General features: G+C 36.2%; 1 long non-coding RNA gene across 1 annotated transcript in view; it reads right to left on the reverse strand.

Annotated features, from left to right (window-relative positions):
- LOC135414541 (uncharacterized) overlaps positions 1–14,008 on the reverse strand; it is a 230,631-nt gene that overhangs the window by 13,941 nt on the left and 202,682 nt on the right. Inside the window, exons 11-12 of the long non-coding RNA XR_010430715.1 lie at positions 11,774–11,977; positions 9,325–9,508 (exon numbers count right to left, since the gene is read on the reverse strand). This is a non-coding gene — a long non-coding RNA (uncharacterized LOC135414541). The remainder of the gene's footprint in view (positions 1–9,324; positions 9,509–11,773; positions 11,978–14,008) is intronic.

Below are 14,008 nucleotides of genomic sequence, written 5' to 3' on the forward strand. Positions count from 1 at the left end.
CATGCTGACACAAGACAGAAAAATATTCACCATTGGTGATAGTACTTCTAGATGTCTAGAGTAGCCTTCTAGATTAAAACATTTTGGATTTGCCTTTAAAAGGTAAAAGAACTTTCTTTTTAGGTGCATAGCCTTACTCATACTCTATTAGAAAGAAACAACAACTGTAATATAATAAAGACCAGAGAAAACCTCATGGCCAGCCTAAAGATCTTTAAGTAGAAGGGACATATGATCAATAAGAAAAATCAAAATTACCCAAATTACCAAGCATAAGGAAAAAGGGACAGAGATGAAAGAGGATCAGGGTAAATGCTGATGTAAGATACAGTCACAGTACAGAAACAGAAGTCAGAGTGAAAGTAAAAATAGCAACTGGACTATAAGAGAAAATGAGCCTGGAGAAGGGGGACACACGGAGCCTGGAAGAGACAGAGGATTTCACTTCTGGCAGGGTCCTGAAGGACCCTTCACACCAATGGATACTTTGAGCTGGAACATGAAAGAGAATGAACATGTTACATACCTTCCATTTTTGGGAGGAATGTTAATTGCATAAAGTTATACCAATTTAACTTCAAAAATAGAAAACATTCAATTTTGCAATAGATTTCAACTGACAGGTGAGTGAGCTGTAAGTTCTTTTCTGTAAGTAAACTCTAGGTGTTCCTGAAAATTTATAACAAAAAGAACACATTAGATCTTGAAAATTTAACATTGCAAATTGGAATAGATATGGAAAATGTAAAAAATTATCTATAAAAGCAGAAGATGCTTTTTCGCTTGTACTCTATAAAAGATTTCCCAATACAGCAATAGCATTCTCCTTGTTTTGAGAAGTACATTGACAAGTCAAAGAGGTAGCCCACAGAGCCAATACTGACACATTAATTGCTTGGAAGACCAAAAACATTGCACTGATTTTGCAAGACAAAAGAGCTGGAATCAAGTGGAAATATCAGAACAGAGGGGATGACTATATACAGTCACTCGACTCATTCACAGAGAAGAAACCAAGACAACACAGTGTCTCATCTTTCCTCCCAAGTCAACCCTGTATGACAAGAATTACAATAATGCAGTCTGCATACAGCAAAATAAAAGCCCATAAGCATTTAAGAAAGGGATGAAGAGAGACTTTCTGCATTAACAACAGGTTGGTCTTTCTGTTGCAGGAAAATGAAGGGAAATTCAACATGAACGGTCAAGTAAAGAGTGAGACAGTTGAATTCAAATCAAATTTACATATAAACAGTGCTAGAAACCATTTCCCTTCCTTTCCCTTCATCTTCCCTTCATCTTCACAAACTTTCCCTTCCCTTCATCTTCCCAAACTTTCCCTTTCCTTTCCCCTTTCCTATCTCCTTTCCTTTCCCCTTTCCTATCATCTCCCTTTCCTTTTCTATTTCCTTTCCCCCTCTCTTCTCTTCTCTTCTCTTCTCTTCTCTCTCTTCTCTTCTCTTCTCTTCTCTTCTCTTCTCTTCTCTTCTCTTCATCTTCTCTTCTCTTCTCTTCTCTTCTCTTCTCTTTCTCTTCTCTTCTCTTCTCTTCTCTTCTCTTCTCTTCTCTTCTCTTCTCTTCTCTTCTCTTCTCTTCTCTTCTCTTCTCTTCTCTTCTCTTCTCTTCTCTTCTCTTCTCTTCTCTTCTCTTCTCTCTTCTCTTCTCTTCTCTTCTCTTCTCTCTCTCTTCTCTTCTCTTCTCTTCTCTTCTCTTCTCTTCTCTTCCTCTTCTCTTCTCTTCTCTTCTCTTCTCTTCTCTTCTCTTCTCTTCTCTTCTCTTCTCTCTCTCTTCTCTTCTCTTCTCTTCTCTTCTCTTCTCTTCTCTTCTCTTCTCTTCTCTTCTCTTCTCTTCTCTTCTCTTCTCTTCTCTTCTCTTCTCTTCTCTTCTCTTCATCTCTCTCTTCTCTTCTCTTCTCTTCTCTTCTCTTCTCTTCTCTTCTCTTCTCTTCTCTTCTCTTCTCTTCTCTTCTCTTCTCTTCTCTTCTCTTCTCTCTTCTCTTCTCTTCTCTTCTCTTCTCTTCTCTTCTCTTCTCTTCTCTTCTCTTCTCTTCTCTTCTCTTCTCTTCTCTTCTCTTCTCTTCCTCCTTGCTTCATGTCTGCAGTTCATTTTAGGTACATTCCATCAGAACCAAATCTCCTGGATAATTCAGATCTTTTTATGATGGTGCTTACATCCATTTCTTTCACATGTCTCTTGCTTTAAAGTATTTCAGTTCCAATTGACCGAAAGCAATTTATTTTCCACAGGAATTTGTTGACCATCCACTTTTATTGACACAGATTCTCTTTGAGGTATAATAACAAAACAGGCAATTAGTCATGACACTACTTTACTTTTTCCTGCATGATTTTTTGTGTCTTTCTTATCTGAGGGTTGACTGCACACCTCATAAGTATTAATTTATGGTTAGTTGGTTAATTGGTTAATTTATGGTTAAACTGGCTAATTTTGGAATCAGAGGCAAAGTCTAAAGAAAGATATAATAATAATCTCTTACTAAGCAGCTTTGTGCATATATGATAGAATGCATAGTTTTGACATAGCAGGTGACAGCTGTTCCATGTCAGAAGACAACAAACACACAATTTAGTTTGTTGGATGGAAACAAAATCCTGTTGTAATGCTAAGTTAATTTTTGCAGCTGTATCTTGTAGACTCCCTGAGTAGCAGTTGATCAACCAATTGAATTAAAGGTTACAGAGAGGTAGAAATATCATTTAGGTTCTGTATGTTCTCACAAATAATTCACCTGCTATTGCTGTCACAGATTCTGGCCTGAACTCCTATTCAGAAGGCCAAAAGCAAATACTGCAGACTCCTTTCTCACTGATTTTGCTCTCAAATGATGATTGAGTAAAGGTCAAAGTTTGGAGAGATTTTCTGCATCAGGTGCTGGCTTTCTTAAAACCTTTATGTGGAAGTTGGTACCTCATTTTCTTTGAAAAAAAGGCCTTGACAGATTATTTTGAACTATGGGTTAATCTGTCCTTTCTTTCATCTACCAGTCTAGAAGAGCTTGTCTCTGAAACATTTATTTCAGAAATTTGCTAGTCAGAAAAATCACTGGATGCAATTTTTCATTATTTTTTAAAACTCCATCTTAAAACTGGTTTGGATTTGTGTGTCTGCCTCTTGCCCTTTCTGTGCTCTGTCTGGAAGGCAATGCTTCTCTCTCTTTCAGCTACACCTCGCATAAGGAAGCCAAGCTCTATTGATGGTGGTGAAGTACTTGACATTAAATGGTCTAGTATAACATTTTATGACTCAGAGCACCTGATAAATGTGATTTATTAGGGATAAAAGCTCTTTACTAGGTCAGATGTCTGAACTGAAGAGACATTTCATTATAGAGGATCACTCATATTTAGCAACTGTAATAGGAATGAAGCGATTCTTTTATCATAGTGGTCCAAATCTGACTTGCACCACTACTGTTCTCCTCTTCAGCCTGAGCTAATTGTCAGCTGAACAATGAAGGTACCTGGGACTAATTTATTTAGGAATATGTTCCATCTGTAAAGCCTACACTAATGGAATACAAGAGAGCATGACTAAAGGATTCAGGTATAAAGTTTAGGAGCTTAGATAATTACTTGCAGAAAATATTATCAGCTCAATATGTCAACTTACACAAAAACAGAACTATTGAACCTTTTGAAAAAGGAGTACTGTGTTCACAAAACTAAAGTAATCAGGCCAAATTCTGTTCACCATAACTGTGGAATAACAGAGTCAAAGGAGTTCTCTCTCCCATTGCAACGCAGAGAAGAAAATAGATTCTTACCAATTCAGATCAAAAATCTGACACTTTTTATAACTATAACCATAGCTATCTACATTGAACCAGGTCCATTACAGATACCTTGAGAACATTTATGCAAAAACTGGCCAAACAAGAAAATGAGAACATCACAATTCTAATTATTATTTTGGTAGAAATAGTTAGGCACAGTACTTACAACCCTTGCTTTTCATTTTGACAAGACATTGTGAGAAAAGCTTCTGATGGAATTACTGAGTTTCACATGGGAGCTGACCTCTGAATATTTAAGCTCTGAAGAAAAAGAATAAATGGTTTGGAGACTGGGCATATGCTGTATGGCTGCTGATCTATATTAAGAACACTTATGCTCTAGATATTCTTTTGTACTACTTTAAAACTTATTTACAGTTTTGCATCCAATTGAACTATTAAGAGGAATTAATTGCATTAATAGAATACCTAAATCTGTGCTGTTCTAAATAAAATTAAGAAAACACATTGTGTTTGTATTTCACTCCACAGATTAATGTAATTAAAATCCTTTCCATGACAACTTGAAACACGTAGCCCAATTGTCCTCTCATATAAAAAACACTGATATATTTTTGTTATTGTTGCAAAAGGAGAAATCTCTGCTGTGGTAATAGATCTGTTACTGAGATCTACTTAACCTTTCCGTTATTTGGCTTTATTGCATTTACAGTTTAGCTTTATTAAATTTGCAAAATAGTTTGTTTATCTTCATTCTGGGAAACAAGGTGCCTACAATTTGCAAATATGTCGATCCAAAACAGACCAGCTAGCTGTTCTTGGCTGATACATTGTCAGAGCACACAATGAATTCCTCCCTCCTCTCTCTCTCACACACACACGCACATGCACACATACACTTCTTTCTCTCTCACATACACATACTCAGAAATGTATCCAGTAGAGTAAAATATTCACATTAATACTGAAAGCGATGGAGAAGAACTGCGGTCGACATCCCATCTGTTCGCTTGAATTAAATTTAGAATTCATATGTAATATAGACATTTCTGTCTGAATATCATAAAGCCTTGACACATTCAGGCTTTCATTAAAAAGCTCTGAGATGTGACTTGAATAACAATCTGTCTTAGCTAATTAGTATTTTCAGTTTAGCATATTCACTTTCAGACATATTGCTGTTTGCACATGGTAATTTAGGTAAACAGAGCCCATCCACAGCTGCATCAATTAACACTGCTAATCAAAACTGAATTCAGGTAATTAGGCACATTTATGCAAAAAGTGTGTAATTTGTGGGGAAAGCTAGATTCTTCAGTAATATTTCAATAAGTAGGAGTCTCTTTTTGCAAATAAGGCAAGGAAATAATGGTAAATCAGCTCTAACATATACGTGATGCATACTCAGTGACAAATATCTAAATTAAATCTCACTAATTGGTCTGTATTTTCAGCAATTGGACAATAACTTTTTCATATAAATGTTTTCCTCAGTGTTTCTACATGGAAGAGTGGATTAATTTCTGATGAAAGTTTTAAAGTATTTAAAAGTTAATGTTTCCTCAAGCAGTTTTTGAACTGTGAACATGATTGTCCAACTTGTTCTCATTTTCAGTCAGACAAATTTTCATGAAAATGCCCTCAATTTACAATTTAGTTTCTTCAAAGAAGACATATTTTCATTTACTTTAAAGAAAAGCTTCTAGACATTTCTACCACCATGCATTTCAAGAATGAAAAGTAGGAAATATTTCAAAAATATTCTGCCTTGACCTACAAAGTTTCATACCCTTTCCTTCTCTTTCCCTCACCCAAACCAAAATTTGAAACCCTCAAAACACTGCTAAAAAAACCCCGAAACCCCAACATTTAAGCAGCATAAGAAACTGTATATTCATAAGAGAATTTTCATTTCTATTGAAACGGAAATAAGGAATGTTCATTGTAACATTATGTTCCAAGAGTTTTCATATGCAGCTATTCAAGTTACTCAAATTCAATTCTCTGTAGTTTCTTTCAGAAAACTACACAAGTCTGATGGACAAAAAATGCAATTATCAACTTGCAGTTAATTTTCCATGATAAAAAGAAATACCTAGGCAATTACTGATTTTTAGCAGAAGTCTACAATCAATCTACTATTTTTGTATCTTCTCCCTGATTTGAGGCTAACTTTGTGTGAGGGATATATAATAAATTTTCATTATGTGCAGATTTGCAATATGGAATATGTAGCTTTTGCTAAAAACATCATTGTAAAGGAAAAAATCCTTTACCCTATACAGCTATTGAAATTGCAGTGTGTTTTGCAATCATACATAATACAGTGCATATATCACTATTCAGAAAGTTTTCTCTATACAGAAAACTGTTTTGTTCCATTATAAAAATGCTTGACATATGCTGCAGTTAAAATGGTCTTAAACCTTCAATTTTCATTTAGTTATTAGTAGAGTATTGGAAAAATTGTAGCATATTAGTAGCATATTGGAAAAATATTGACAAAACAGTTCAGAAGGAAAATAAAGCTGCTGAAGGAGTAAAATTTTGAAGTATTTCCTATTCAAATACTCACAATGACTACTGCTAGTGTTAGAATGCTGAACAAGATAATTTCTAAACAACTATCAGACCAACTTAAAAATATATGGAGTTCCCTATGCCATTGTCACTAGGGGCACTGGTGAAGGGAAACAACATTATAACTTCACCTCTTTTCCATTCTTCCCCTGTAAGAGAGAAACACTCACCTATATGTATATCACACGCTAAGCAGCTGTCCAATCTCTCATGAGATACAGTGGAAATCATCGAAACAGTCTTATGTGACCTGTCTCTGAAAGAACTTGCCCTGCTTGATAAATGCTTTTTCAAAAGAGCAAAACAGAAGGTGTAATGACTAACACTGTTTATTTTAAATGTTATAGTCTGTAGGAAGGGAGTATAGTGACAACATCCTAGCCTCCCCCCTCCTCCACCTCCCACATTGCTAGTACCTTTTTTTGCCTGAAGTAGTCAGATATAGTAAGTATTCCAACAGACTTTCCAGAAATATTTTACTATGCTGCCCTGTCTGTTCTGTCTGACCACATTGGTAAATACAAGCAGACACAGTTAGGGGCATCTCTTCACTGAACCCATGTATGTATATAGCATACATCATACTTCATCATGAATTTTCCTGATGCATCACCCATTTGAAAATTTTATATCATGCTAGAGTGTCATTATTTCACACAATTTGAAAGGGATTTTTGATGCTGAGGTTTAATAAATGTATGGTAGTATTAGCTGATAACAGACAAGGGCATAATGGCTATCTCAAAAAAGAAAATGCTATATACAAAAGTTGGCTGGTAAAATATGTAAAAGGATGGAGACACCTTGCTACTAAAAAAAGAAAAAACATTGGATGCTATATGCCTACTATTGTTAACTAAAGTAAGAGGGATATGTATGACTACAAAGAACATATAAATACTGTTTTCCTCAATTTAAAGAAAAGTTTCATCCTACTCCAAGCACTCAAAAGCATTCCAGAATTATAAGCAAAGGAATACATATTTAAAGTTCACATTTATTTTCTCCATAGAGCATGCAACTCATTATTCATAACAGAAAAATTGTTGAAATGTTTCATGTCCCTGGTATTCATAGGGTTAATTTAAGGACAGGCAAAAATGTTTAGTTTGAGAAAAGAAAAAACAAGAGCCAAAAGCCAACAATTAGTACTCTACAACTTTACATGAGGAAAAAAAAACTCAATAATTTACAAATGTTGAAGGAGGTGCTAGTTCCATAATTAAAAATCAGGCAGAGATCCTTTTGGCAAATGGATCTCTTTGTTAAACATCCCACTAACCCAAGCCTGAAGGTATAATTCAGTACCCTGGAGTATCCCCTCTATACTTTTGCCAGCTGTTCCATCTAGGTCATTCCACCACAAGTTTAGCTTTTTATCTATTCCTCACTTTCTTCACTGGGTCCCAGAAGCAGCAACCCATCTCTCTGAAGGCTGTTTAAAGTGTAAATGAAAAGACGAGACAGAAGTGAGCTGCTACCTCAGGGTCCTTAATTTCTGAACTGCAATTCCTTGGACTTCCCTACCTTGACAGATGCAATACAAAATCTTCCATGATGAAAAGTGAGGAGAAAAACTGAATACAGAATACACACAGCATGTTCATTATCATTTTAATGCCTTACAGCTGCATGAAAGGATAGGAAATTTTCCTAGGCAGGAAGTCCACTCGAGACCAAACAGTTGCAGTAGCCCTTCTGCCCTTCAGCCCAATTCCCAGTACTACTGCTGCTGGCATGCAAGGAAAAGCCTTCAAAGAGCCATTTTATCTCTTCTCAGGTGGGCAGGAAGAGGTAGACTCAGGGAGAGGAAGGAAAAAGAAAGAAAAAAAAAAGTAAAAAGAAAAAAATCTATGGTAGATCCAGTAAAGTGTGTGCCAAGGACCATGAAGAGTTCTGGGTGCAGACCTGACCCACTTGTCTCCCTCCCCTGGACCAGCAGGTGGAGGAAGGAGACAGTAATGATTCAAGGGCTTGTTAATGCAAACTAAACCAACCTCAAGTAACTAAACTGCTTCTAATTTACCACTATTTCTGTGCTTTTAGCAAACACACAAATTTCTTTTAAAAAGTAACAAAAATATATGAACTGGATCCATTTAAAATGGTTCTAGTCAGCGTAAATTTAAGCCCTCAGAGAGTCGTTATAGTCCTCCAGAACTACTTTTAGACAGTACGCTGTTTTGTAGCAACACACTGATCTCTTACTCTGGGAAAATTAAGAGTAATTCATTATAAAACAAATCACTGCCCCAACATTCATTTGTCTGCTAAAAAAAAAAACAAACGAGCAAGGCAGATACTCTGGGAGGAATTTTTAAGTGTTCAACTTTAAATGAAAGATCTATAAAAAAATGCAACAAGCGTATTGCTGGGGTCTTTCCAATTTAATATTAAGTAATAAAGTTTGCACACAAACATACCAACTGTGATGTGAATCAGAATTATAAAATCTATTGGAAATTTACTTTCTAGATGTTTAAATGTTGTTCAGTGGCACAGCCAATGTGACTCTGATGACCGTGTGACTTTACACATGCAAGTAATCCCACAGGCTTTAGAAAGCTGCTAAGATAGTGTCCTGATCCTACACATCCAGCACGATGTACCGGCTCCAATCTAAAAAAACCACTTGTTCACATTTGTGGGAAGGATGGGAATCACAACCCTGTACAGCACAGCAATTCGCACACTTGCACTCAGTCTGTACTTGTGGAATTGCTCTGTCAGTCAAAAAGTGCATTTTGCAAGCTCGTCCATCTGACTTTTAAGGATTAGGGAAAAGGAAAAAAAACCTCAACCAACATACATGCAGCTTTATTTCTAATTCTGCGATGGATCACATCTAAGCAGCCCAGCTCTGACAAGCTGCCTTGCGAGGCCGGGCAGGGACCCTCACCTGTGTTACGCTGCCCGCCTGTGTGTGCATCAGCTGGTTCGAGGTCTACACGAGCAGATAAAACACATCTACAGTGATTTGTACTGCTTACCTTGCTGATGTGCTTCCACACTCTCCTGCCAACATTCCTGCATGTGAAGGTTCATCGCAGGCAGCGGCTCTGAAGTTCGGCGTCCCCGTGGCACAGCTGCTCCGGCGGGAACGAGCAGAGCAAAGGCAAGGTGCCACTGGTCAGTTCTACCACAGCCCAGTGTGCTGTCTGCAATCACATCTCACTGAGTGCAAAAGGAAAATTAAAACATTTTTTTCTCTTACACTTAGAACAGTATGCTGTGTCATTCGTGTTTGCATTTAAATTGGACAGAATAATTTACTGCTGGCTTTTAATTTCAGAAGGGTTAATCACCTCAGCAAAGGTCAATCAAACTTTAATCCCCAATAAAATTGCAGTAGCTTCAGTCACCTGCAGGACATTTATTATATTCTTATTTCCATGCAAAAGAATGCATTGCTAATCCTCTAATTCTTTACATTAGCACATTTGCCATTAATATTTTACTAAAATTATTAATTCCTATGAAACTATTACAAGAGCTCATTTCTACACATCTCAGAAGATAATCCTGTTAAAAACCAGCCACATCTACTGTGACATTGCTTTAGTTGTCTGCTCTAATCCTCACAACCGTTTGATATTCCAACCGAGTTCTAACAATGCACAAAGTCTCAATTACACAAAATATTACAGGGTTTAGTTTAGAACAACAATATACTGTTTTAGTAACTTAATCTTCCCTATTGTCTGCAATCATAATACTAATCTATTTTGCCACTGTTTACAGCATTTTCTATTCAAAACGAAATATAGATTTTTAATTTTGCTTAGCAAATCTTTGAAAAGTAGTAGATTGACAAGGATAAGTTAAAATCCATTACCAAGGGTAGGAATAATAATGATGATAGGAATATGTTTCTGGCCTGCAAAGAAGTATTTCCTCACAAAATAGAAGTCTCTTTTGGGGAATAGCCCATTAACAAATAAAGAAATTTTTAAAAAATTATATATATTTGATCCCTTCAGTTTTGGTCTAATAATTAAAAACAATTTATCTGCTATTAAATTGACTGAGAACTGAAAAATCTCTCTGAAAAATTCAAGTCAGAATTAGTTTTAAATTATCATTGCAATAATATCATCTCAAAACTTGAAAATTGTTTAACTTGAAATAGAAAGTTATCAAATGGAAATGAGCACATCTCAACAAAAAGTTGGTTTTAGGTAAACATCAGCTATTTCAGCTATACAACAATACATTCCTTCAAAATTCTACTGTAACAATTCCATCTGAATGCTCAGAACTAGTTTACCTGTAAAGATACAGAGAAAAGCAACAGAAAACTCAGGAAGAGCTCATTACAGCACTGAAATACAATGCAAACAATTAATTTCCCAAATTTTAGATACTGGTACCAAAAAGTCAAAATTACTTGGCAGAAAAATATTAATACCAACAAAATAAATGGGTCTCCCTTATCCTCCTACCATGGCCATATCAGCTCCTGTGAGGAAGAAATCTCACGTCTTTTTAAAATGGATTTTTTAGCCATAATAACATTTTGACATACCGTAATGTAAATAAACTGTTCTTTCCCATCCCAATATTTCCTTCTGTGTCTCTCTGTGTCTCTCTGTCTCCGTCTCTCTCCTCTTTTTGTTTTAATATATGGCACACAGACAGACACACGCCCCCGTCACTGTCAATATGCACACTCATTAGCAATATGTCAGGCTGGCATTTTCAACACACTCCAGAGCATAACTGAACTACCACGGAGAGCACACACACCCATGTAAAAATACAATTGCACAGAAAAAGAGCTCAGTGGAATAATTTTTAACTTGGAAAACTAAGTAAATATAAAAAAGGAGTGAGATTCTCAGCCAATATTTTACAAAGGTGCTGTGTGTGAAGTGAATCTCCAGCTATCAGCACCGATGCTGCTCTCCTTTTACACGCACAAACACACAGACAAATACACATATACAGAAGAGAGCATTTTACCGACACATTCTAACACTGAATTATGGACGCAAGAATATGGGATTTTCCCTGTTGTTGGGGTTTTTTTATACCTTTTAAATTACATTCTAACTTGAAGTAATGATTGAAAATAAATATTGCAAAATGTAACCCCAAACAACTACAAGTTCCTAGAACATAGACTGTCAACAGCATTTGTAGTCCTTCCAACTGAGAAAATTAGCTATGAAAACAACTCCATCCATATTTTTTGCAAAAAGCATCTGGCAAGACACTGAAGACCACTTAGAAAGGGTGAGTAGCACCGAACTACAGTTTTGACTTATTCACCTTTTGACGCATTGATAAAACATATTCTAGATTGCCATTGCAACTGCTTTAAAATACAACAGAATAGCTTCACATGGCACCTTGAAATGAAAGGTATCATCAAAGGACCATGTATTTCATTTTTCAAGAGAACTAACAGTGAAGAAATGTATAGGGAAAGAAACATACCTTTAGTTATCCTAGCGAAAGACTTCTCAGCACATCTACATAGTCCTGCGGCTCCACCAGTACAAAAGTCAACACTGCAGCGCTTCTGATCTCTGTGACAATGGCATCATACTGCCGGCAATTTTTTCGATTAAACTTCTCAGACATGGTAGCAACTTTGTTAATTATGATATTAGCCAGCTGGCGGGTACAATCAATCATCCACTGTAAGAAAGCCAGACAAAGAGACATCTAATCATTGCAACCAGAGGAGATAAATTTTGTTCCTTTCTTATACGTGTCACAGATTCTATCCCTCCTGACCCTCTACACAGTCATCGACTGTCAAATTTAGATTCAGCAAGCTCCCAGCTTTTCTTTATCCCTGCCTTAGATCTGAAACTCCCGGTTATCAGGAAGACAAGCGTCACCAGCTGTCTCAGAACAGGAAGGCAATCAGGTGAATAGTACTTATTATCTCTCATTGCCTTCTGAGGAGCAACAAGATTGATTTTGGACCAACAACGCATCCAGATCTCAGGCACAGCTACTACAGTATCAAGTCTACAATGCAGTGCATATGTAAAGCTGACCTCGACCTTTGTTAATACTGCATACCAAAAGTTTGAGGGCTGCTCTTTTGTTTGTTTTGTTTTGGGTTGGGTTTGTTGGAGTTTTCACTTTTGTTTTGGGGTTTTTTGCAGTTTTTTGTTTGTTTTGGTTTGGTTTTTTTTCTCTAAGAAAACTCTTAAAATATTTTTTTCTTCACAGCTGCACTGAATATTCTCTTATTCTAGGCCTCCTTCCCCCCACCTCAGAAAATCCAGGCAAGCAGACCACACTGTTTCTCAGGGGACTCTGTATCACAGTTGGATAGTCTTAATTGGGCCCACAGAAGCAGTTAGCTCCCATTAAAGGCTTCTCTGTATACATCTTCCCCTCAACTAGTCTGATCGTACATAAAACCCCACTAGTGAAGACTACACTTTGAGAAGGTTAAACACACAAATATATTATAAGCCCAAAATATAAAAGAATCCTAACAGAATTTGAGCTGATAGTGAATGTCAGCATTGCTCTAGAAAATAGGAATATATTTGGGCTTTTCATTTACACCATTGGCCAATCATGCTCTTAGAGTAAGACCTTTTTTTACAACCCAAATATGTTGCAAAGTACAGTAGTTCATATGAAGTAGAAACAAGGGTTACGATAGAATAAAAGCTACCAAAGTAATACATTCTGGGACAAAAGCCCCCATCAACTAACTTGATGCATTTCAAAATGCCTGCTGACCCTTCCATTTAACTAAATAGAATGAGTACATTTATCAATTAATAAAAATTTATAAGGACATGTAAAAATTTTTATGACCAGTTTTGGATTCATGGTATATTGGCTGCCCTGGCACTTCAACCAAAGACTGCTTTTCCAAAACAATATATTTTCAGAAAATGTGATCTTATTTTTATTTCACCTTAACTGAAAGCTAGTTTAATATTTAAGGTGGTATCCAGCAATACTATATCAATTGTGAAGAAGGTGCTCTGGACTTAACAGCATAAAATTATCTTTGTTTTCAGTAAATCCATTGAAAACAATATTTTTTTCTTTAAAGTTTTCACATGTAATTCAGCTAAAATTCGCACATTTTCTTGAAATCCAAACAGAAAATATTGACAATTAGAAAATAGTAGCTTGAGGGAGTAACAATCACACCCTGACCTCGCTACCTTGAAATTACAGTTTGGCCTTTGCCTGCTTTGTCTTTCAGAAGTCAAATTTTCTTTTATATATCTTTCTCATTTGGAAAGTTTGTGATTTTATATAGGAATGGTTATGTCACTCATAATTCATTATTAAACACAACTAATTGCTTTGTGATATTTATCGGAAAGGACGAGGATAAGAAAATAAATCACATCCTCAAATGTAATGTCATAATTTCATTCATTCTGGATGACTGATGAAATATTCACCAAGCTTCTCAGGCAGATATTGAAGACTACACCAGTTCCACTCTGCAAACTATATCCAAATCATTAACAAACTGAGATCTAGCTCAAGTGCCTCCACAACACATTGTCACCAACGCAATGTCAGACGCACTGTTAAAAACCTCAGTCCTAGCCCAACTCAAATGATCAATTCACTTTACTAAAATATCTACCGCCAAGAGGATTTTAGTCAGAAGTTAAGGAAGCCCTTTGTGAACTATTCGGTCTCAATTCTATTGCTGTACTCAAATCAGATCTT

Source organism: Pseudopipra pipra, chromosome 5 (genome assembly GCF_036250125.1).
Source record: "Pseudopipra pipra isolate bDixPip1 chromosome 5, bDixPip1.hap1, whole genome shotgun sequence".
In the NCBI taxonomy this organism is placed as follows: domain Eukaryota; kingdom Metazoa; phylum Chordata; class Aves; order Passeriformes; family Pipridae; genus Pseudopipra; species Pseudopipra pipra.